At 40.2% G+C, this 24,505-nt stretch overlaps 1 protein-coding gene across 1 annotated transcript in view; it reads left to right on the top strand.

The window, feature by feature from the left end:
• The window catches only part of ICOS (inducible T cell costimulator), a 79,037-nt gene that overhangs the window by 668 nt on the left and 53,864 nt on the right, over positions 1–24,505 (top strand). The gene's annotated exons all lie outside the window — the stretch shown is intronic.

Here is a 24,505-nt window from a genome sequence, read left to right as displayed (position 1 = left end):
GGGTGGCGCATGGGGTTGGGGAAATAGACCTGGTTGAGGAACTAGCTGCCGGCTGGGCAGGCAGATCGCCTATGGACTGCATCTGAGACTTGCGATGGGTTCAGGCTCCATCCAGGCAGGCATCACTGCCCATGGAAGCTAACTTGGCAGATGAATGCCATAGCACAAAGTGATATGGTAGGAAATACCCAAAGCCAGATGGTCATTGCTGTTCTGGAGGGTCAGTTGGTTCACATTAAGACTTCTACAGCCATTTGAGGGTACAGAGATCAAGATCCCATGCTTGGGGGTGGAGAGCTAGGAAGGGTGTCAGGGAGAACTGGCATGCTGGGCAAGTAAACTGAGGCCAGAGTGCAGTTGAACTTCATTAAGTCAAGGAGGACCACACTCTCGTGGATATCTTGCCTAGAGGTATGGCCATAGCCTCGGTCTGGGATTAACCCTACGTTGCTGATCCCAGATACAACCTCAGAATCCTTTTCAGCACGGTTCCCCAGGCAATCATAGTCATGACACGTGGCATTCAAGATGCCACTGATAACCCCAGGGTTTGTAGCCCTTCTCCCTTTTCCAGGACCCAGCTCCAATATTCCTTCCTCTGTAAAGCCTTCCTCACACTGGTTACCCTCACCCTACTAGTCTTTCCCGCTTTTAGCTCTCACTCCTCTACAGTATCAATGCTTGTGTCTTCTCTAGATTGAGCTCACTGTGGGCAATGGGAGAGAGTCCTTACATCTGTCTACCTCAACTTTAGATAGGAAGATAAGATTTCTACTTCTGTTAAATAACTTGCCCAAGATTTCACCACAATAAGTGGCAGAGATGGATTTGAGTTCAAGTCAGTTCAAGATGTGCCTTTCAGCACCTTGGCACTGGCTTGCATAGGAGGAGAACAAGACAGCATTTGTGGGCATAGACAGACATATGAAGAATTTCATGGCTGCTTTGGAAGTGGAGTCCGCAGCTCCATCCTCAGAAATGCATCTTCTTTGGTGCATTATATACACTGGGATCAAAGTAGTCTGGATGAATTTGACTTTTGACAACCATCCTAACACCTTTATTCAGTCACAGCTGAACTATCTCTGACTTGGCTGCCTAACCGACAAATTTTTGCAAATTAGATGTGTTTATGCCTAATGAAACTGAGAGAATTATTTTATAATCACACTCTCTGGAAAAAAAGTCAATGGAAATTTTTAATAAAAAAGAATGTGATAGAAACACAATTTTAAGTCATGAATTGGAAAACATGTGGCAAAATCTTTATCCACTAGACTATACAGAATTTTGTGACCATCTGTGGAAATTTATAGTTATTAAATTAGATACACGCTGGTTTTTCTGTTTGCAGAACATAACAGAAACCTAATTGAAAACCACACAGCAACATAAAACCAAATGTGATGTCTATTCCCTTCAAGGTCAAAATGCATGCGCAATGTAAAGAAAATCATTTGCTTTGTCTTGAACAAAAAGACCTCTCTGTTAATACTTGTATGAAATACTGCATGTTTCTAAGAGACAGATAGTTAAGAGAGTAAATATAATCACCCACCATGAGTCTAACTTGTATTCAAAAGTGATAATAGAGACGAAAGTGTGAGGTACAAGGTTAGCCTTACTTTGTTTATATTCTATTGTTTGAGGGTATTTCTGTGCCTAGGTTTACAAGTCTGTGTCCCTTAAAAATACTGGTCCCTGGCTTTTCCACAAAATTGTGAAGATGAGTACAGAAAAATTACTTCATTTGAGAAAAGAGCATATCAGTGTTTCCTGGCCTGAAGGGGGGAGGCTGGCTAACGTGAGCCCCCGGGATCCTGTGGGGTGAAGAACCACATCTGTACTTTGGAACCCTGTTCCCAAGGAAACGTCTATGGAGCCCGGAAAAGCAAATTGTCAAGGGCAAGGGGACTAGTCGTCCTTATTTAGAGAGCTGGGAGGCCCGGGTTCCGCTCTTGGCTCTGCCCAGCGGGTTTGCGGTCATCCAAAGCCATTTCTGGGTCAGACGCTGTTTCATAGTCACCCGGTTGCTCCAGCCCCAGCTGAACCCCCATCCCTGGAACTTATTCTTGAGGTGTTTTGTACTGATGTAATTTTTGATGTAATTGTTGCTTAACTCCCGTAATTAAGTTTTCATACATTAATATCCCTATCTCCCCAAATATATAATGAATTCCCTCAGGGACTTCTTTTACTTCCTAGAGGCAGTGTGAAGCTGTGGTAAAAGCCCGAGCTCTGTGCCAGGCAACTGTGGACAATCCTGCTCATCACTGTATGTCTCTGTTTCCTCACTTAAGAACAAGGCTGCAGATTAAATGAGTTGGGATATATAAAGTGCTCAGAATGGGCCTGGCATAGGCTAAACACTATATTATGCAGTGATATACAGAGTAAGTATATTTGTACAGGTGCTTTTATGATCTCTTCCTGACCTCATAGTACTTGGTTCAGTGCTTGGCACAGGAAGGTTCTACATTTTTCCTGTCGGTTTTCTTTCACCTTTCCTTCATTTCCCCTTCAGCAAATATCTGTCTGGCAAATGGAGCCTTTGCAATCAGATATATACTGGTTCAAATGGAGATGCTCATTTTAATGGGGATGTTGAGTGATTGAATTCATTATATCCACTGGTTATCCTTCTCCAGATCTATTCTCTATGTTTCCTGCCATGTGGGGAAGAGCTGACCTGAATGGACCACATCACCTGCCTTCCTTGCTCTCTGGTTTTTGGCCGATGGAAGGCATCAGCAGGTGATGGGAGTGGTTGGGGTATTTCTTCCAGTCATCCCTGCTTTGACACAGCATCTAGGATAGTTGTTGTATCCTTCCCGGACTACAGCTCTGGTTAGGCAGCTCCTCCTTGTTTCCTACTCTCACTGAGCTCTGGTCACTATTTTTTCCCTTTTTCCTTAAGCCCTAGGGAAAATAAAGAATTTTTGTTATTGCTGGTTGCTGGGGATCTTAGCATCTGCCGTTTTCCCTTAACCCTGCCCACAACTCTGTAAGTAATCCCTTTATTCCAGTTTCTTTCAATAAACCATCAGAGCCAAATTCTGCTTAGTGCTGAGATCCTAACTGATATATCATATATCCTTGGAAATGTCCTTGTGCGCGTAGATCTCCATGGGAGTTGGTCAGACTCACTATCTCCAAGGTCCCTTTGGTCTGAGAGCCTACAGAGCTAGCATTAGAATTCAGAGTAACCTTGATAAACTGCAGAGGTTTTCAGACGAAAACAAGATGAATTTCAATTAAGAACAAGTGTAGAGGAGCACTCCTGGGAGGAAAAATAAATGATAGAAATGTCAGGTGATAAATGTCTGGCTGTGTGCGAGTACATCCGCAAAAAGACTCAGGGATGAGTAAGCAGTACATGATGTTGCTCAAATTGAGTAAATCTGGGGGATATACACAGAGTGTGATCTGTAGGAAGTGCAAGGCAATCCCCCAGAGTAGCTTGTCACCGCACAAATCAGACCTGGGTGCTGTGATTTGATTTGGCTCAGTAACTTAAAAGACAGGAACTTAAGAGAATAGAGACCCAAAGTTAGATTGGAAATAGAAAATGGCTTATGCAAAGATCAATTTCTTTCTTCTTCTTTCTCCCTTTGTTAAGAGCCTGCAGGTAAAGAATTAAGGAGCAGTCCTTATTCATATGAAGGGACATCTCAAGTCCTTGTGTCCTGGATATGAACTACATTGAGCAAGTTGCAGCTTGGCTAATTATGAGTATAGTCTTGGACATAAACTACAATGGTCAGGGGTTTATATGCCATTAATGGGTTTGTCAGTGGTGGTGTTAGGGTCTTGAAACATTTTCTTTTCACTGTGCCCATTTTTTTACCCGTAACAGCCTGGACACTGAACAGTGACTGGCAAAGAGTAGGTTTTCAATGAATATCTTTAGTGGACTGAGTACCTGATTGAATATAAAAAAGGGGCTAAGCCATTGAATGAATCTATGATCAATATAAAGAGAAGCCCTCAAAGGGTTGGAGGGCATTTACATTCTATGTAAGAACCTGCAACCTACTTCCCAGGAAATGATATAAGAATAAGCTGTATTCTGGAATTCTGCATCATTTAAGAACAAACCTCAAGCACAAAATTACAATAACAGGTTCCTCAAGTGGCTGCAAGCAGACCTGTCTTGTGGCACATGCCAGAGAAGGGGTTGTGTAGAGGGGGGACTGGGCAGAAACCTACATGCCTCCTTGGTAGATGACTTGGGGAGGAGGAGTGTGTCACTCACAGAGGGACAACCGGGGACAGTGTCTAGGTGTTTCCCACATGGTGGTTTCAAAGCAGAATATTCAGTTGTTTCAGTTAGAAGAGGACCCTTTGAGGGCGCCTGGGTGGCTCATTTGGGTTAAGCATCTGCCTTGGGCTCAGGTCATGATCCCAGGGTCCTGAGATCGAGTCCTGCATCGGGCTCCTTGCTCAGCAGGGAGTCTGCTCTTCCCTCTGCCCCTCCCCTCCCCCTTGTGCACATGCTCTCTCTCACAAAAATAAATAAATAAAAATCTTTTCAAAAAAAAAAAAAAGGAAGAGGACCCTTTGAAAAGTCTGCTCTACATTTTGATGTTAAACACTTTCAATTCCTTTTGGGTGGTAAAGTCCTGAGTATAGTGCTTATTTCTAAAGCATGTCTTTTAAAATTGCTATCTTGGTTTCACGATTGGTTCACAAGGAGAAATTGCAAAGGTAACAGGGTCTAGGGAGGAAATACTGCCAGATAACAAAGACGACTAGCTCTGAGTCCCAGACCCAACACTAATTAGCTGCCAGTTTCATGCCAGTCATTTAACTTCTCTGGGTGTGAGTTTTCTCAATACCATTCATTTGAGGAATACATTTCTATTCTAAAAGCATTTTTATGTACATTGCTGAAATGTAGTAGTGAAATGGTAGTTTCTTTGACTATCATAACTGCCCTAAGAAGTAGGTAGTGTCAGGCCTGTCGTGACTTATTTAGACAAGAAGGTCAAGGTTTAGCGATGTAATTAACTTAGTTTAGCAACAGAGTCATATTAGGCCCAGATCTTCTTACAGAATGTTTTTACTGTTCAATCTGTTTTAAGCCTTAATTTATGGTGGGACTATCTCTGTGATATATTTGCAAAAGAACATAAATGTTAATGTGTGTTTGATAAGATTTAAACAAGTAAAATGTATTCAAAACAAGCTATATTCCTAGTACCTTCCGGCTAGAATGTTAATTTTTATTATTGAATGAAAGGAAAGTCACATGATTTTTAAAATAATGCCCTTCTTTCCCCCCTCCTCCCTGCCCCTAAACCTCAGAGCTTTGCTTTCTGGAAAGAACTCAGTACATAAGCTCCACAACACATTAGACTCTCAACAAATTAGACCGCACCCCTGGAACAGTAAGTTTGGGTTTGGTGAGGTGTGTTCATCAAGAGAGGAAAGGAGCACAATTCATTTCTGAATTGGTTATCAAATTCTTCTTGTAAGTGACACGATTGAAACTGCCAATTGGCTTTGCAACCTGCTGAGTCCATATTTCTTCATCTGTGAAAGCTCAGCAAATGAGCCCTTCTCAGCAAAGCAAGAGGGTTTCGCCAGCAAGAAATCTGATGAGGTGTTGCACCCTGTGGCCAACCATTTCTCAAGGGACCTCTTTCTGTTTCACCCTATTGAATTCCTTTATGATTGACAGGCAGCTTTACTCATGACTCAGATTTTCCTTCATGTTATCTCCTTAGCAAATCTGGTCACTGCAATACTTTTAAAAAACACAGTCACATTACTATTATGGAATCATTCAACACCAGTGCCTGAAGAGACTCAAGTCATTTAGCTAAAGTCCCTTCTCTCATTCTGTTTTCCCATGTTGAACCCTTATCAGGTGAACCCAACAGTCCTCTTCATTTCTGTTGAAATAATCTATCAGGAAGTTCTCTTAGAGCCGTTCAAAATCTTAGGCTCCCTGCACTACAAAATGATGCCTTGAATGAGATGATGTTGTACTAAAAATTATGGTAACAAAGATACTCATTTCCTTTGAGCAGGGGGATTTGTCTTGTCATTTTTAGCATTATGGAGATGAACAGAAGCATTATTTTGTCTTCCATAAAGGTTAGGCATTATGCAAAAGTCTATCAATGTTTGAGCAATAAAGAATAGGAGCTCATCCACTTAGATTCAGTTTTGGGGTAGTCTTCTACTCTCTTGGTAACTATACTTTTCATAAAGATGTTCTGAGGAGTATGATGTTTTTAATAGTTGTGTAGGGAGCAAAGAGCATTAAGAAAAAAAAATGTTATATGCTTAAGTTTTTTTGTCTGAATGTTTTCCTTCCTTACAGACATTATAAGTGTTTCAAAGACACACTTCTAATAACAGAACAGCTACAGCTACATGAATAAACGCATTGTCCATCTAAGAGAACACCATTCACACTGCTGAAAACAGAGCCAAGTTAAACAATAGGTGCACAGAACCAGTAGAGTGGCATTTTGCCAGTTAATGAATTACAAGAAACAGATGTGAGTTTTTTTTTTTTTTAAGGGATGCATAGCCTGAACTTGGCCCATTTGTCAAGAATTAGTAAAAGGACTTCAGATTCATGATTCAGAGAAAAGCCATGGATTCATTTGTGTATACACATGCATTTGATGATCCCATCATATGATTTGATGGTTTTTCTCATTCAAAGATCCACGTATAACTGGAGATACTTAATGCTTTTTCTAGGCTGGGATTGGGAAAATGAGGAATTTGTTTATTACCACTTATTGTCACCATATTATGCCATAATATCATTCTCCACACATCAAATTTACTAGTCATTTTCTTACAACATAGTAGAGTGGGAGTCTGTTTGTCCTAACAATCATTTCTAACTGGGAATTATAGCCTCCTTACTGTAGAAATCTATTGCTGTCATAACCCTGGAGAGTCTGTCCTCAAGTCCTAGTAGAAGAGAAGAGGGCAGAGAGAGAAGAGATGAGCACTGGTCAGTTGTGCTGAGATTTAGCCAGGCTTTGAGATTCCCTAGAACAGCTTCTATGAGCAAAGCTACACCTGGAAACTCTTCACCACCTTCTCATTGATTATGCATCTAGTTGAAGAGCCCCAAACTGTCTCTGTCCAGCAGCAGAGCCAGCATTTTCTCCTATTGCTGGTAGGTTGGCAGATAGGACTTTCTTAGACTGAGAATGGAGGGATGGCTTCTCGGTCAATGAGGTAAGCTTACATTCCATTGTTATACCTATGATTTTCCTGTTCAGTGATGAAGAAACACTAAGTGAGATGGGTGATCACAAAGGCTGTCCTGTCCAAGAAACTTCAGGGAAAATGATGGTGAACTCACAACATTAAGAGAAGACTCTGACAAGGAACATGTAACTAACCTACAGGCTCTAGAATTGTCATGATTATATCCATTGAAAATGGCATTTCTGTAATATTGGCAAGTGGTATTGTTATGTTTGTGTGCATTTAAGAAAAAACCCATGAGAGTCCTCAGGGATAACAGTTTACAAATATTTAGTGCTGGCTATGCACCAAATAGTTTTAAACCCTTAACATTGAATTATTTAGTTTATTTTCATACAATGAGGTAGGGACTATTATTACCTTCACTTATAAGATCAGAACTGGAGATGTGGCATCACAGAGACTCCTAAGATCTGTGTGATTTTGTGGGCATTAAGGGAAAAGGGAATATTTCAGAGACAGGGCAACTAATTTTGAATGATCTAAACTTGTGGAAGAGAATCTACGCTAGGTAGTCTGAGAGCATTCTTATCCTTGCCCTGTAGCTGGAACCTACTTCTGACTTGTTAGAAAACCTTGGGTCCATGACTTCTCCTTTTCTAGTTGCTTTCTTTGAAACCTAGAGACAGGAGGTTCTTGTTAGTCATTTAGTTTCTGCACAACCTTTTTTTTGCATTCTATTAGGAGTGGAGTGGACAGTCAAAATTGATCTCACTCCTTCGTTCTTTTTGCCTTGGGTTTAATGTATACAGAAACCAGTAAAAGCATCTGTGCAGGGAGCTAAATATAGCTAGGATTTAAAACTTTGGTAAGAAAGCTTTCTTCATTAGGATGATATTGAAATAAGACCCAGCATCACAACCCTGCCATTTGTGATTGAGTATTAAAATCATATCACTTGCTTTATACTTTTCTTGCTTTATACTTCAGATTCCAAGCCCCATTAAAAACGTGTTTCTTAAAACAAAGAAAGCAACAAAAAAGAGTTTGTGAGTAGTGAGTTGGTACATTTAAGCAGTGACTGTTAAAGATTTGAAATGTGAAATCATGTCACTTTTAGATAAAAAGAGATGTAGAAGCTGTTGTTTGAAAGTGTGTCCGCCATGTTGTTTGAAAGTGTGTCTTAGTGGGACACACTTTCAAATGGACAGAATCCAATATGGCTGTCATTCAGAAGGCGTCTGATGTCTTTGCTAGGGTTTATCCTGAACTTCTGGTAGGGAGGTGGTTATTATTCACTATTGTTCAAAATACATACCTCCCCTTCCAAACTATCGGAAGGGAGAAGTTTAGGAATACTTTTAGCACTATGAACTATAATGTTAAAAATAATGAAGACCTAGGGCTCTTGAAAGGCTATTTTCAATTTCATTAACACCTGGGCATGCTTGGTTACAACATAGCTGCCAAGGGTGAACTTCTCACTTTAAAACACACATCCCAGATTTCACAGTGGTCCTAGAGCTTCAAAACTGTTAATGCCTTTAGTTCCTGTAAAACTACATATAGCAACCGTCTGCCTTCCAGGTCAGCTCTCTGGTGAAAATTATTGAATTCTTGCAGGCTAGATCTTTGGGGGTAATCTGAGGAAATGGATCTGGAAAAAGCTATTGTTAAGGGCCTACTCTTAGGTCACACTTTACTGATTTGAATAGTTTTCTTTCTTTCTGTATTCAAACTAGTGCAATAAAATAAAAGAAAGGAGTTATGTCAGTGCTCCATTAAGTATGCTGGTCATTTAGACAACCAGCTAGCCAGCAAGAAATATTCATAGAGGCTTCTGTAGACCATGCATTGCTCTAGGTGCTTCAAGGATGCCTGGTTTGCAAGAAATACTTCATGAATAATCATTGAATTCCCCAGTATTTTGGTAAATTCCTACTGGAGGTTCTTGTACACAGCAATACCACACAACACCCTATGGGTGTAGAGCAGCTATGAATCTTAGGGAGGGATGATGTATATTTCAATTCATTTTCTTCATTTTAGTAACTCAATTTCAGATTTTGATTTCTGACTGCAAGCTTCATTCTGCTAGGCTAGTGGAAAGAAATATTAACCTCAGTCCTTCCTGGGGTTTCCCCATCTCTCCCCAGGATTGTGTCACACTTTTGGATCTCGTAATGTTAAGACACTGGGGTAAGCTGTCATCAGGTCCTCCCACACCTGTCAAATTCCATTGTTTCCGTCTTCTTCTCCCTTGAGGAATAGCGGCTCTCAGCTACTCCCATGTTCAGCTTGGGGCAAGTGTATCTTGGGTAAGGTTGTCTCTGGTCCCCTTGGACTGTGTGCACCCTACAGCCATTCCCTTCCTTCTTGGAGGTCTTGCTGCTTTCCAGGTGGTAGCACCAGGGAGTGAAGTATAGGTACCCTCTGCCCCCTGACCTACCTCTTTCTTCCCCTGACCCCTGGGGGAGTCTCTTTAGAGGTGAGGGAAATCCTCTGTTCAGGCTCCTTTTTAAGCTTCCCTTTCCCTGAGGGCTTTTATTAGAAAAAGGCAGAAAGACTAATAGGAGTAGTTTTGCCTTTTTCACAGACACATTCCAATCGTTTAGGATTGGATGGTTCCAATAGAATGGTGGGCAATGATCAAGTCACTTGTGGGACAGCTGGAATGTAGGATACTTTTTTGAGGGGAAACATAGAAAAGAGAGAGATAACATTTCTCTAAAGTAATTTCTCTTCCTACTTTGTGAAGATAGCACTAATACTCTCAGTCAATGGTTCTAAGAAAGATGGTTGGAGATCATATGGTTTTATCATTTAATTTTCTAAAGGATGGAAAGCTTATAACATTTGACCCAAATTGTCCAGTCCATATTTAGTTCCATGGCAAGAATGGAATGGAACTAAACCCAAGCCTTTGGGGTCCTTGTCTTTTGTGTTCTCCAGAACACACACACACACACACACACACACACACACACACACACACACACATATTGCAAAAATTAGCTTATTCTAAGGAGAAGAACAAACTGAAAAACACATCTTCATCAATGCCAATACAACACTATTTTTGTGGGTTTCAAGACAAAACCCTTTGCCAATATAACTAACTGTTTCTGGCAGTTTATTTCCAGGAACTGAAGATGTCATCTAAGGACTTGGATTGCACACAGTGAATCACCATTATGTTCTCAGGCTCAGAAGTCTAGGCCAGCTGCATGGCCAGATGGCTCACTGGTCCCAGTGGGCCTATCCTGTTGGCCTGAGAACTAGAAGCAGAACAGAGAGAGAGAGAGATAAATTATAGCCAGTGGCTGCTGTAACTCCAGCTGTTGATATGATTCCAGAAATGAACACAATGATGCTCTGGCTGCCAAAAGAATAACACATATTCTGGCCAGAAGGAGAACTGCCAAGGATCTGATGATTTGCTTCAATAAATGTGTTGTGTCACGAGTATCCAGAAGACAAGTGAAGCTCAGTTGAATTCTTTTCTTCAGTATTATTCAAAGGGATGTATTTTGTGATTTTGTTGACTTTGCTACTCAAAGTATGGTTCATGGACCAGCAGCATTGGTGTCACTTAGTGTTAGAAATGCAGAATGTTATGCTCCACCCCAAACCCAGTGATGCAGATTCTGCATTTTCAACAAGATCCCCTGATGATTTGCATGCACCTTAGGATTGAGAAGCATTGGAGGCAAACAAAGTCAGATTGTAACACTGGGTCAGTAGGATTGGGTAGCAAACTTGGCTGTGGATGCATTGAGGGATGCAAGGAAGACCAGATTGAGAGATGAGACCTGATTCTAGATTCTGCCACTTTCCCTCGGTGTGATCCTGTGGGAAATCACTCCCTTTCCTTAGGCACTGATTGCCTCTTCTTTAAAATGGAAGACTTGTTTACCCGAGGATTGTGGTAAGGCTGAAATGAGATACTGCACCAAGAAAATGAACTGTAAAGTAGAATGCACTTTTCAAATGCAAAAGGATGAAAATTGTTGTACTTGTTCAGATATACCTAAAATGGAATTTGGACTTTTTTGACTTTTGAAATGAGTCATAGCACGTTTAAGTCAATTATGATGAAAACATACGTGACCAGCAAGAGCAGCCCATGAATCAAGGAAACATCTCTGAGCCACGTTCCTCAGATGAACATAGAATTCTGACTCATAAAAATGGATACAGTTAGGCACTGTTTATGAAGTTAGCAATGGTTCTTGGGCTCAAGCTGTTCATTACAACCATCTGGGGGATCTTTAAAAACTATTGTTGCTTGGGTTCCAACTCAGACCAATTGAATCAGAACCACCAGGGCTGGGACGCAGGCGTCATATTTTAAAAGCTCTCCAGGTGATTCTAATGTGTAGCCAGGGTTCAGAACCACAGAGGAAGTGCTCATTAGAACAGGTTGCTCTGTGCAATTGAACATTTCTTGTCATGGCCAACTGTGTAATAAAACTAGGACAGGGAAAAAGTTCTGTATTTCCTCCTCATGTTTCCAGAACCCCTCTTAAAGGAATTCATTTTAAAATGTGAACTTGGAGAACTGAGAAATAAGCTAATGATCTCATTTTACAGCACCAGCAACTCTGAACATAAGACATTCTTTGGGTTGTCTGCTATGATGTGATGTGGTCAAGTGGGGCATCACAGTTCCGGTTTATTAGGCTTTCTCAATGAGACCAGTCAACAGAGGGCTGCTGAGAACTAAGGAATGGGCACTTGGACCAGAGGAAGCCCAGCAAAAAAGAAAATGTAGTTAGGAAAAGGCTGAGGAATATGAGCCAGGAAAGAAGACTCGCTTGAAGATTACCCAGCATTATTTGGGATGGCCACAGTAAGTTACTTTGGAGCCAGGTAAACCTTCTGAGGCCCTGTGTCTCTGCTCTGGGTCACTGAGGACATAGACACTCATACAGGGTTCTTGTTTTTTTTTAGCCTAGGGACCACCTCTTTTCTGACTAGAGCTTAGCTTAGCTGAGGATGTGATTGGCCTCTCTCACACCATTCCCAAGGAATGTGGTCAGAAAACCTCCATCTTTTTAGTGTAAGCCAGTTCCTTAACATTGCAGTGGTATGCCAAGAGGAGGAACCAGAGTATAACGGTTAGATGCTCTCTACCACCTAAACTTCTTTGCCTTCTGAAGCATGAGACAGAGTGACATTGGCTATGTGAAGCGCCATGCCCTTTCTCATGTGTACACAAATGGAGATATACTTCATTCAGTTTCCTTTTCCGGAACAGTCTTTGCCTATCCCTCCAAATACCCATTGAGCCCAAGATCTACTTGGCCATCCTTTGTCAATTAGCATTAGCTTGTCTTTCCAGCAGAGGACTTCATCCCTTCACCCATCATCTGAACCTCGCTGGTCAAGAATCAGATACTTCATCTTGTCCCTTTCACAACTAGTGCTGGCTCACGACACCAAACACACTGGACTTAGACCACCCAACGCAGAGGAAGCACATACATCCTTTTCTGTTAAGGGTTATTAATTCAGCCTTTCCCACAGATCTTTTCTTATGGGAGTATCTGTCACTGGCTATCATGAAACCAATGGGATTTCAGAGAAACATTTCAAAGTCATCTTCAACAGAGCACATTTTTTTTTATTTTTTATTTTTTTATTTTTTTTAAAGATTTTATTTATTTGACAGAGAATGAGAGAGAGAGCACATGAGAGGGAGGAGGGTCAGAGGGAGAAGCAGACTCCCTGCCGAGCAGGGAGCCCGATGCGGGACTCGATCCAGGGACTCCAGGATCATGACCTGAGCTGAAGGCAGTCGCTTAACCAACTGAGCCACCCAGGCGCCCCGAGCACATTTATTAATAAAGCAAAAAAAAGGGCTATAACTTAATTTTTTTGTTCCTTTTACATGGAAAAAAAGAAAAAATTGACAGATATGCAGCTATCTTGAGTGTTGTTTTAAAATGTAAAATATCGCTTTTTGGCCTTTTGGCTAAGATCAAGTGTAAAATGTAAAATATTAGCACTAGATTGCTTATATAGTGCATATTAACTGTTAATATTTATAATACTTTCCTAGTGTCTGGCACTTTCCTAGTGTCCAGCAGATTTAAAAAGATGTAGGAAAAAAAATGAAACGAATGTCTCTTTAAGTTTCCTGTATTTTTTCTTCCTCTCCTCTCCTCTTTCTCAATTTTCAAGAAATGTACGATGGTAACTGGAAGGGATAACCCTCTAAAATCAGGACAGCCTTACTTCGTAGCCAGGCTTATAAATTAACGACATTTTGATTTAATTCTGAGTCCTAATTTCCTTTCTTATATAAAGAACAGAGAAGATCATTGTACCTACCACCCAATGTTATTGTGAGGTTTCAAGGTAGTGATGTCTTTGGCCTTGTCAGTAGTAGGATTTTAAGCAGTCACAACACAAGTGATTTTTTTCCTCATATATAATTTATGCCATCATGTCTCCAAATACCAGAGCATTTAATTCTTAAAAACCCCACAAAACTCTTATTCCCTGAGATTAAAATATATAGTATATCTATTTTAATGTAATAATATTGCCTGGAACACTATTAGCCAAGATTCCTACCTACCCCCTTACTAGTCTCTTCCTCTTGCTTGAGGCCTTGCAGTTTGCTCCTGCTGGTCCCTGGAGATGTGTCAGTTATGGTGGTATTGAGACTGCTCCAGAGGGGTGCATCCAGAGAGGCCAAATCTGCTGAGACAAATGCAGTTCCTAGACAATGGCCTAGAGAGTAAGCAGATACTGGGTATTTCTACCTCTGTCTCTTTCATTGAATTTATGGCCCAGTCCCAAATATGTTGCTTTCAGTCTTTCATTCCTTGCCACAATTCTGAAGGAGGTCAGGCAGATAAGATGCCACTTCTGGGGCCTTGAAAATCAAATGCTCTGTCTCCCTTTTTTTTTTTTTTTTGATCTGTCAAAAGGTAGAGAGATGAATTCTTAGGTAGGAAGTGTGGTCACACGCACCCTTTGGGGAGGTTTCCAGGTACATTATTTGGTAGGAAGAAGGTTGTCAGCCTAGAAGGGTGTAACCAGATTTCATCTCCAAAGTGTGGTAATTAACCAACCTCTGTTTAATTTTTTAAAAACAGGATATTGTTGCTCAGGTGTGTTACAGTTGTGGTCTTATTGGGTGTTCTTCCTAACATCAGTATGGGCACAAGCCATAGAAATAATGGCCAAGGCTCCTTCCTGTCTCTGATTGGACTCTAGGCTACGTAAGCCATTAGACGGTCTAAAAATTCACTGAAGATGCAGTCCAGGCAATGGAATTGCAAAATGTACTTTTCCTAAAAATAATCCCTGTTCATCACACAAAAGTTTCAGAGGAAATTGTATTTAAGGCCGTGCATAGAAGCTTCATTTTCATGGGGCCTCTCTTGATTTCTTTAAATAGTCAGTTCCTCATCGATCTTTCACTTCCCATTAGAAAGTGCTGACATTACTTTTAATCTTTTGCAAACTTACTACTCTACGTGACTTCTGTAGAGCTCCTTATTTTTTCTTCCTGTTATTTTGATTTTTGAACATTTACAAGGTGTTAGGTGTCAACACCAATTAACCCCAACTATAGGCCTTTAGTCTTTTCATAGTAGGGCTCCAAGATCTTTACAGCCATGAACAGAGAGCTCTGTGGTTTGCCAAAATTCCAATCAGTAAGTAAGAGCTTCTCTCCCACTGTATTTTCTATTATGGTTTTTTTCCCTTCTTGCTCTACTACACTTGGAAGCACAAGACTTTGGGGGAATGAAAAATGGTTCCTTTGCTTCAAAACTTGGGGGCTCTTGCTTTCAGGAAAGACCAGAAAAATGTAATGTTATTCTCATAAAACTCTCTGCCTTTCCAAAATCCTCCTTTTGATTTAAGAGTAAATTTCTCCAACCCAAATCTTACTTTTTTCTTCTTTTCCCCATTTCATTCTTAAATGTCAGGATTTACATTTCAAATTCTACTGTAAATGAGGTTATTATTTTAGCTCTAGTTTATCCACCTTCTTATCCACCTCCAAAAGAATAGGCTCAGAAAGTAGGTCTTGGTACCTCTTCTTTCCCTGGCACCACAGTCCTCCATAGCTTCTGGGCCAGGGGCAGTTGTCAAATATAGATGTGTTGGGGGCTCTATATGGGCACCTCTGCCTCCTTTTCACCCAGACCCAGAAATCTCAGAAAGCCAGTGATGACAGATTGGGATGGTTTATTTTGTGTCACCTTGACTGGGCCGTGGGGTGCCCAGGTATTTGGTCAAATATTATTCAGGTGTGTCTGCGAGGGTGTTTCTAGACGAGATTAACATTTAAATTGGTAAAGTGAGAAAAGAAGATTGCCCTCCTTAATGTGAGACCTTTTCAATCAGTTGAAGACCTAAATAGAACAAAAAGGCTGATCTTCTTGCCAGTAAGAAGGAACTTTTCCTGCCTGATTGCCTTCAACCTGGGACATTGGCTTTCTTCTGCCTGCATTTGAACTGTAACACTGGCTCTTCCTTGGTTTCAAGCCTGCCAGTACTCAGACTGGAACTATACATTGACTTTTCTGGGTCTCCAGTTACCTGACTACTTGTCAGCCTCCATAATGGAGTAAGCCAATTCTTTATAATCTCTCTCTCTCTCAATCTCCCTCCTCCCATTTCTTTCTCATCCTATTGGTTATATTTATTTGAAGAACACTGACCAGTACACAGATGTAGTGATTTTATGCCTGGATATAACAAAATTTCTTGATGTTCAAAGGGAAAATCTTGACTTCTAGGTTTTCATGGTAAGTACTGTTAGGAGACTATGTCTCCTAGTGTGTAGACCTTGAATCATGTGTTTTCATGTATAGACTTGGATTCAAGACTGGTTTCTAATCTCATCTCTGCCACCAAGTAGTTGTGTGATTAGGGACAAGTTACTTCTCTCTGGGTTTCATTTTCTCATCTGCTGTATGAAGGAATTACAGCATATTATCCCTACTCCTCTTTCACCTCTAAAATCCTATGGTTTTCAAAACTAAAATAATTAATACTCATTCAGATCATCTTTATAAATTGAAAACTGAGAGGGGTTTGAAGAGGATAAAGGGAAGGACAGGGTACCTAGGGATCTAGGGAAACATCTGCTATCTTACCTCTTCAAGTATTCTCTTTATTGCTCCTCTTATCTACTATGAATTCATTACCATCTGGATCAATTAGAATTTGTGCTTTAAGCTACAGGTAACTGGAAATGCTGATGCAGATTGGCTTAAACACCCACAAAAGTTATCCTACATAGCAGTAAGTTCAGAGGCAGGATGGGCTCCAGACACAGTGCAGTTAAGGCTCTGGTTTCACTTCCACAAGTGGCCTCCTGGTTCGCCCTTCTCTGTGTTGATTTATATGGCAAGATGGCTGCAGTAGTTTTTTGGGGGCAGTAGAGATGAGGAAACTTCTCTCAAGAGTCTTCAACAGATTTTCCCCCGTATCTCATTGGCTAGAATTGGCCATGCCCTCTTCTAAAGCAGCTACTGACATGGAGAATGAAGTTATTATGACAGGCTAGACAAGGGGTTGGCAAACTATAGCTTGTGGGTTACATCCAGCCTGTGACCTATTTTTATATGGCCCATGATCTAAAAAAGGTTTTGTACATTTTAAAAGGGTTACAAACAAAACAAAACAAAACAAAAAACAAAAACAAAGAAGAATATGTGACAGGGACTTACATAGGCGAAAAACCCTAAAATATTTACTGTCTGGCCCTTTAAAGTGAAAGTTTGCTAACCCCTAGCTTAGATGAATCAGGATCTACCTCTAGAGCTGAGAATGGGGTCAAATGTCCTCTGCATTGCATGAGAGGGAGGTGGGATATCTGAACAAAATTGAGTCCTGTTAGAAGGGAGAAATGGATGTTGGTTGTGTGGGCAGCCAACTGGGTCCACAAACACTACCTCTTCTCAGCCTCTCCACTTCTCTCAGATGTGGGAGGTTGGTCTACACTGCCAAACCGAAACACTGGCAATGATCTGTCAAACAGAAACTCTGGATACCGTTTCTTCCCAGATGGGAAGTATTTTCTGTCCTGAATGTTCTGCTTTCTCTGTTTTTAAACAGATTTTCATGTAATGGTCAGCTCTTGTTTTTCCTGGTGGAGATCTGGAACAGACTATTTTCAGAACATAGACATAGACACACACATTCTCTCAGGCACACACTCACTCACACATGTAAACACACTGACGTGGACATACAAAGAGATACCCACCCTGAGCCACTCACTCAGAGGACATTCAACGAACATCTAAGAAATTAAACTTGTGCACACTATTATCAGGGCTTTTAAAGGGAAAGGCTAATTGCAGTTCCTGGTTCAGTTTTGGGTAAGCACAGGTTGTATTAGGACTAACTGAGCCTGCATTTAACCGATAATATTTCTTTTCTTTTTATTCCTAAAAGACTTATTTATTTATTTGAGAGAGAGAGAGAGAGGTGGGGTTGGCTAGCAGAGGGAGGGGGAGAGAGAGAATCTCAAGCAGACTCCCCACTGAGCTCACAACCCTGAGCTCATAACCTCAGCCAAAACCAAGAGTCAGAAGCTCAACTGATTGAGCCACACAGGTGCCCTAAATGATTATATTTCTAATTATACACATGTGCTCTTTTCTGAGTGCCCTAGTATCCCACGGAGTGTAATGGTTGTTAAATATACCCAGAAGCAAAGAAGACCCTGTAAACACCCTTTGAGAGTGCTGGTCTTTGAGCATGTTTATGACCCTAACAGAGCTTTTATTGGGGATTAGAATTCACAGACACGAAGAGCTGAATACTAATAAACATTCATTTTCTTTAAGCCTTTTAAGCCTCTTAAGCCTTTGGCATATCATTCCATATTCTGCAGTTCTATAAATTCTTAAAACCAACTGAGGACACTGTCATCACAGCCTCTGCATAGCTGGCCAAGAATAGTGAGAGTGAAACACAGCCTGGCTGTGCCACCAGAAATTCATAGCTGAAATTTATTCTGCATATGCTCTTATGCTGAGCAAGGACATGGTTTTCCTTGCCCTCTACTAAGACTTTCAAGGGGAAAGTAAATAGTAAAGGACTTTAAAGAGATTATTTATAAAGCAAAGCACCTTCCAGTTATTTATTCATTCGTTCAGCGCTTATTTACTGCACTGATATATGGCAGATCCAGTTCTAGGCTCTGTCGATGCAGCAGGAAAGAAGCACAGAAGGATTCCTACCCTCATAGGGTTTATACTCTAGTAGTCTGGAAGTAAAATCTGGGAGTTGCAGTATCTATATGGTATTTAAAACATGAGACTGGATAAGATCACCAAAGAGGGAATGTAGATAGAAAAGAGATTTAGCAATGACTGAGACCCATTAGCAACACATGACAGGATAGATGAAGAAGAAACTAAGAGCAGCTTGTGGGATGGAGAAAAGCCAGGAGAGTGAGCTAGTATGTAAACTAAGTGGAATGTTTCAAAGAGGAGCAAATACACTGATGCATCAGATGCTGACAGGTTGAGTACAATGAGGGCTGAGAATTAACAACAGAATTTCATTACATGGAGGTTATTGTTGATCCTGGTAAAAGCAATTTTGGTGGAAGGGTGGGTATAAAAGACTTGACTGAAGTGTGTTCAGGAAGGAGTTGAAAAGAGAAATAAATGGCCAGGGTAGGGGTGTGGGGAGAAAGCCTTATAAAAGCAATGTTCTGTAAAGGATATTACCTAGCTAGTCTTTTTGTTCCTTTTTTTTTTTTCCAGTGCCAAAATCATGACTATAATTGAAAGCTGTAGGCTGTTAGATAAAAATATTAGCCTCCAACAATTCTCAAAGTTGTTTTTTTTTTTTTAACTTGGAATTTTAGGCGAAGATTGTATTAAGTTAGGATACTAATTTGGCTGCTATAATAAAGGCCAAGATAGCAATGGAACAAGATAGAAACATTTCTCTCCTACTTAACGGTCTGAGTGAAAAGATTCAATGATGTTGGGGACCTGGGGTCCCTCTTTTTCTGCCATGCTGGACACATGGCTTCCATCTTGTGGTCTGCTGTAACTTTCACCATGACTTCCACATTCCAACAAGTAGGAATAGGGAAGAGAGAAAAGTATATTGCTATCTTCTTAAGGGTATGACCTATAAGTTGCGCATCACCTTTTCTCACTTCCTATTGGTCAGAATCTAGTCATATTCCATGCCTATGTGCAAGGGTGGCTGAGAAATGTAGGCTTTAGCTGTAGTTATGTCCCCAGATAAATCTTTCTATTACTAAAAAAGAAAAACAGAGAAGATATGGGTGTATGGTGATGGTGGTAGTAGTAGTGGGGGGCAAAGACTGAAAACAACTGAACTGTGACTATGGAATGAAAACTTTATACATTTTTTTCCTATACAGCTAACTCGAGCATAATTATGTTTGACAAATAATGAATAATCTACAGTAGGGTTTTAATATTAAACTTCAACTTTTCTCCATTAGGAATTAGCCATCAGGTGATGCTGCTTATTTTTCTGTGCTACAACAGTTATTTCCTTGTGTTAAGCTTGCATCTCATATCTACCTATTATATACAATTCTTATTCTCTGAAAATACATCTGTTTATTGTATAGTCTACAAAATTCCTGATGTTAGTTATTTGTTTAATAAGGCACAACTTCTCTATTTTTCTATCTTATCTTGAGATCTGTTACCTCTGTCCATTGTTTCTTACTTCAGTATCTTCCCAAAGAACACTTCCTAACTCATTTTATGAGGCCAGTATTACCCTAATACCAAAACCAGACAAAGATATCACAACAAAAGAAGACTACAGACCAATATCTCCTAAAATATAGATGCAAAAATCCTCAACAAAATGCTGGCAAACAATATCCACCAGCATATAAGAAAGATTATACACCAGAACTAAATGGGATTTGTCCCAAGAATGCAAAGTTGGTTCAACATACAAAAATCTATCAATGCAATGCACCATATTAATGGAATAAAAGATGGTCTCAGTAGATGCAGAAAAGGCATTTGACAAAAATCTAACATTCTTTCAGGATAAAAACACTCAAAAAAGTAGTATTAAAAGGGAGCTTCTTCAAGGTCATCTATGAAAAATCCTAGCTAACATGATACTTAATAGTGAAAGATACTTAATAGTGAAAGACTTCTCTTTTCAGAACAGGAACAAGACAAGGATGTCTTTTCTTGCCACTTCTAGTCAACATTGTACTAGAGGTTTTAGTCAGGGAAATTAAGCAAGAAAAAGAAATATAAGCACCCAGATTGGGAAGGAAGAAATAAAACCCTCTCATTTGTATATGGCATGATAATATATACAGAAAAACTTAAAAGAATCCACAAAATATTATTAGCTTTAATACACAAGTTCATCAGGGTTGCAAGATACAAGATTAATATATGAAAATGGGTTTTATCTACTCAAAGCAAGATGAAGGTTAGTAGTTTGTTTCTTTTAGAAAATACAGTCACTTTCTGATAGGGCTCAAACTAAGAAGGCTCTGCCGTTACACATGCCAGGGGGCTTCCTATGTAGCCCCATGAAACCACCTTGTGCTTGCAGCATCTTGGGCTCTTCCGTTCAATTTCATGCTCAGAATGGAGTCATCTAGTGGTTTTCAAATGCCAGGGCTACAAGGAAGAGTGTTTTTCTTTGACAAAGTTTCACTTGTCTGTAGTGAGAAGAGAAAAACACGACTGATGTAGTACACTTTTAATTCCATTTAAAGAACTGTCACTATTTTGAGAATGTATTCTTCTTAACATTTTGGTGTCCAACATGCTTTCTTTGTATGACTTTGTCATGGTAGTTTATACCAGGATTCTTGTTGTTTTAAAATTTTATTACTTAAATACTTGTCATTACTTGGCAAAGTGAGAAGCTAACAAAGTCTCCCACTAATTAATCAGTTTATTTTTGAAACTGTACTTTGTGAAACTCAAGAGTCTGGGAACCACAGGTGGAAGTTACATTAGCTTAGCTGTGTTTACTATGTTTTCAGGGCTGCATGTTAACTGTATCTTTGTCCTTTCTGGACTCCTGTTTCTTTTTCTCTTCCTTTTTTTAGTTAATCTAACAAGTTTGTCTCTTCAATTCTTTTGTCTGTTATGAACTAGAAAATTGTTGGGGATGAGGGAAAAACAGCAAAATAGCTTGAAGGATCTGAGATTGCTTAACTTGGAGTCTTAATATCATTCCTCAGAGATAGAGAAGTTGTAATGCAGAGGGCATGGACCTTAAATATTTTTGGACATTAAAACAGGAAGAATTGGATTAAAATTGTTGATCACATGGTTGAGCAATATGAAGGAGTTCATGAAATGGGGCCATTATTAACCTTGGAACAGCCTACCAAGATCCAGCTTGGAGTTTTTTGTCCCTTTGGAATACTGACCATGTGAGTTCAGATCTGTCCAAGTCTCAGACACTGAAGCCGGGCCTGGTAACTCCTTAGACAATCATTCCAGCTTTTTGATTACAAAATGGTCTGATGACCTTTGCAAAATTCCTGTATGACTTTTACATTATAAAATGGATGACATTCCATCATAAAGAATTTTCCAAGTTCTTTAAGAAAGGTCTACAAATCAGGATTGACCCATGGGCAATCATTGAACACTACATCAAAAAACTAATGATGTACTATATGTTAGCTAATTGAACGTAATCATAAAAAAAAATGTGATTTGACCAATGAAGTGATAAAAAACCAAAACAAAACAAAAAAGGACTCATAGTTTGAACTACTTCATTTTAAATGTTCTACTGACTTCAATTATTTCATGATTATCTTGTCCATGAACGTGCAGGCAAGCCAACAAATTTTTAGAGAGCCTGGAGCATTCTTTTTCCTTTTCTTCAGTGTAGTGAAATAAATATTGCTATCTAAAAAGTTTTGTTAAAAGATTTTATTTATTTATTTGAGAGAGAGAGAGAGAGAGAATCAGCGGTGGGGAGGGGCAGAGGGAGAGAGAGAGAGAAACAGATTCCCTGATGAGCAGGAAGCTCGACGATGTGGGGCTCCATCCCAAGACCTGTAGATCATGACCTGAGTGGAAGGCAGACCCTTAACTGATTGAGCCACCCAGACACCCCTAAAAAGTTATGTATATGTTCAACATTGGACTTAGAATCACAGCAGTTTCTCTTGCTCTGAACGGCTGTTTTGCATTTTTTGGAGCTAAAAACCTGTTCTTCAACTCTCTATTCAAGGAAAGGAATGAAGGCCCACAGAGGTTAACCATCTTGCTAAAATAAGGCAATTAGGTTTAGAAGCCAGATTTCCTGATTTCTAGCTTACTGTTTTTTCCACAGCATCAAATTGTTTTCCTCAGGACTTCTGCTTTGAAAAGTAGACTGTAAAGAGGAAGATTTAAGCAGGGTGAGAGAAATTATGGCCCACCTCTGACAGGCTTTTCATTTTTGATGGATGTTATGATTTAGTCTGCAGAAAGGGAGCTCTGGTACTGTACATTTCAACAAATGGTGTTATTTGATCACACTTGCCTGTGTTCACAGATCTGTGGAGTGTTGGAGCCTGGGGGACTTCTGAGGTTATCCAATCTAGGAGCTCCCAAATGATTCAAAGCTGCAGAACTCTTTCTTCAAATAAAGCCTTCAATAAAAACACACTATAAGAAGCAGTTCCAAGTGAAGCTTCTCTTACTGAGGTAGGAGCAGGAGTTGGGATCTATCCCCTGGTAGCCCTTAGAGCATTGTGCTGTGTGGTGAGCAATTTCAGGACCAAAGTACTGTCTTTGGCCTGCATTTTGCCTCTGAGGAAATTGAAGACATGCCTTTGCTCTCTTAAGTTGTATCTTCAAGTAAATTCTTTTTTTAAAAAAGATTTATTTATCTATTTGAGGGAGAGAGGTGGGGGAGGGGCAGAGGGAGAGGGAGAGGCAGAATCCCAAGCAGACTCTCTGCTGAGCATGGAGCCAGTGCAGAGCTCCATCTCACCACCCTGAGATCATGACCTGAGCCGAAATCAAGAGTCGGATGCTCAACTGACTGAGCCACCCAGGTGCCCTTATCCTCAAGTAATTTTTTTTAAGATTTCATTTTATTTATTTTAGTTTTTTAAAGATTTTATTTATTTGACAGAGAGAGAGAGGCAGCGACAAGCAGGGGGAGTGGGAGAGGGAGAAGCAGGCCTCCTGTTGAGCAGGGATCCTGACGCAGGGCTTGATCCCAGGACCCCGGGATCATGACCTGAGCTGAAGGCAGATGTTTAATGACTGAGCCACCCAGGCACCCCAAGATTTTACTTATTTATTAGAGAGAGAGAGAAAGAGAGAATACAAGCAGGATGGGGGGGGCAGGCAGAGGCAAAGGGAGAAGCAGGCTCCCTGCTGAGCTGAGAGCCTGGAAGTGGGACTCGATCCCAGGACCCTGGGATCATGACCTGAGCCGAAGGCAGACGCTTAACCGACTGAGCCACCCAGCGCCCCATCAAGTAATTTCTTAAGAAAGGCTTATGAAAGGTGAAAATTTGATCCCTTGCAAGTCTGAAAATGTTTTTATTTGCCCTCACATTTGATTAAGGATATGTGAGTTGAAAATAATTTTGCTTCAGAACTTTGAAAGTGTATCTTCATTGGCACAGGAGTCTGATGCCCTCTGATTTTCTCATTTCTTATGTGGGGAATGTATTTTTTCCCTCTCTCTAAACAGTTAGAATCTGAATTTAATTTTTAAATTTTCTTTTGCTACACTTATAATTATTTGTATTATGTGTAGCACACACACGTATGTGTGTGTGTGTATGTGTGTGTGTGCATGAATACATGTATTCCTTATCATCCTTAACATGTTAGTGTTCCATGTAGTCCTTACTTTTTGGATCTTATTTCACCTAGATGTCCCTGCAGAAAAATGATTCACTTCCATAGTAGCCAATGATGTTAATCTCTCCCCAATTCTAGAGATGAGAGATCCCTGCTGTTGCTATCCTAGAATCCACTTTAAAAAGCCACCTGGAGCTTTTAAATAATCTACACGTTCAGAGGTATAGGATGGACAGATGCTATGAAAACAGGAACAATGTAGAGCTGATTCTGAAGCTAGATTCTTAGCAAGGACAATTTTTCCTATTCCCATGTGGTTGTGATGATTAATTTTATGTGCCAACTGGCTGGAGCACAGGGTGTGGCTATTTGGACAAACTTTATTCTGAGGGTGTCTGTGAAGGTGTTTTGGGTGAGTTAACATTTAAATTGTTAAACCTGGTAAAGCAGAGTGCCCTCCCTGATGTGAGACTCATTCAGTCAGTTGACTTGAATAGAACAAAAGGGCTGACCTTCCCCTGAATAAGAGA

This window comes from Phoca vitulina, unplaced genomic scaffold (genome assembly GCF_004348235.1).
Source record: "Phoca vitulina isolate PV1807 unplaced genomic scaffold, GSC_HSeal_1.0 scaffold1, whole genome shotgun sequence".
NCBI lineage: Eukaryota > Metazoa > Chordata > Mammalia > Carnivora > Phocidae > Phoca > Phoca vitulina.
Note: the sequence above shows the minus strand (reverse complement) of the source record. Positions and strands in the feature narration are given on the sequence as shown.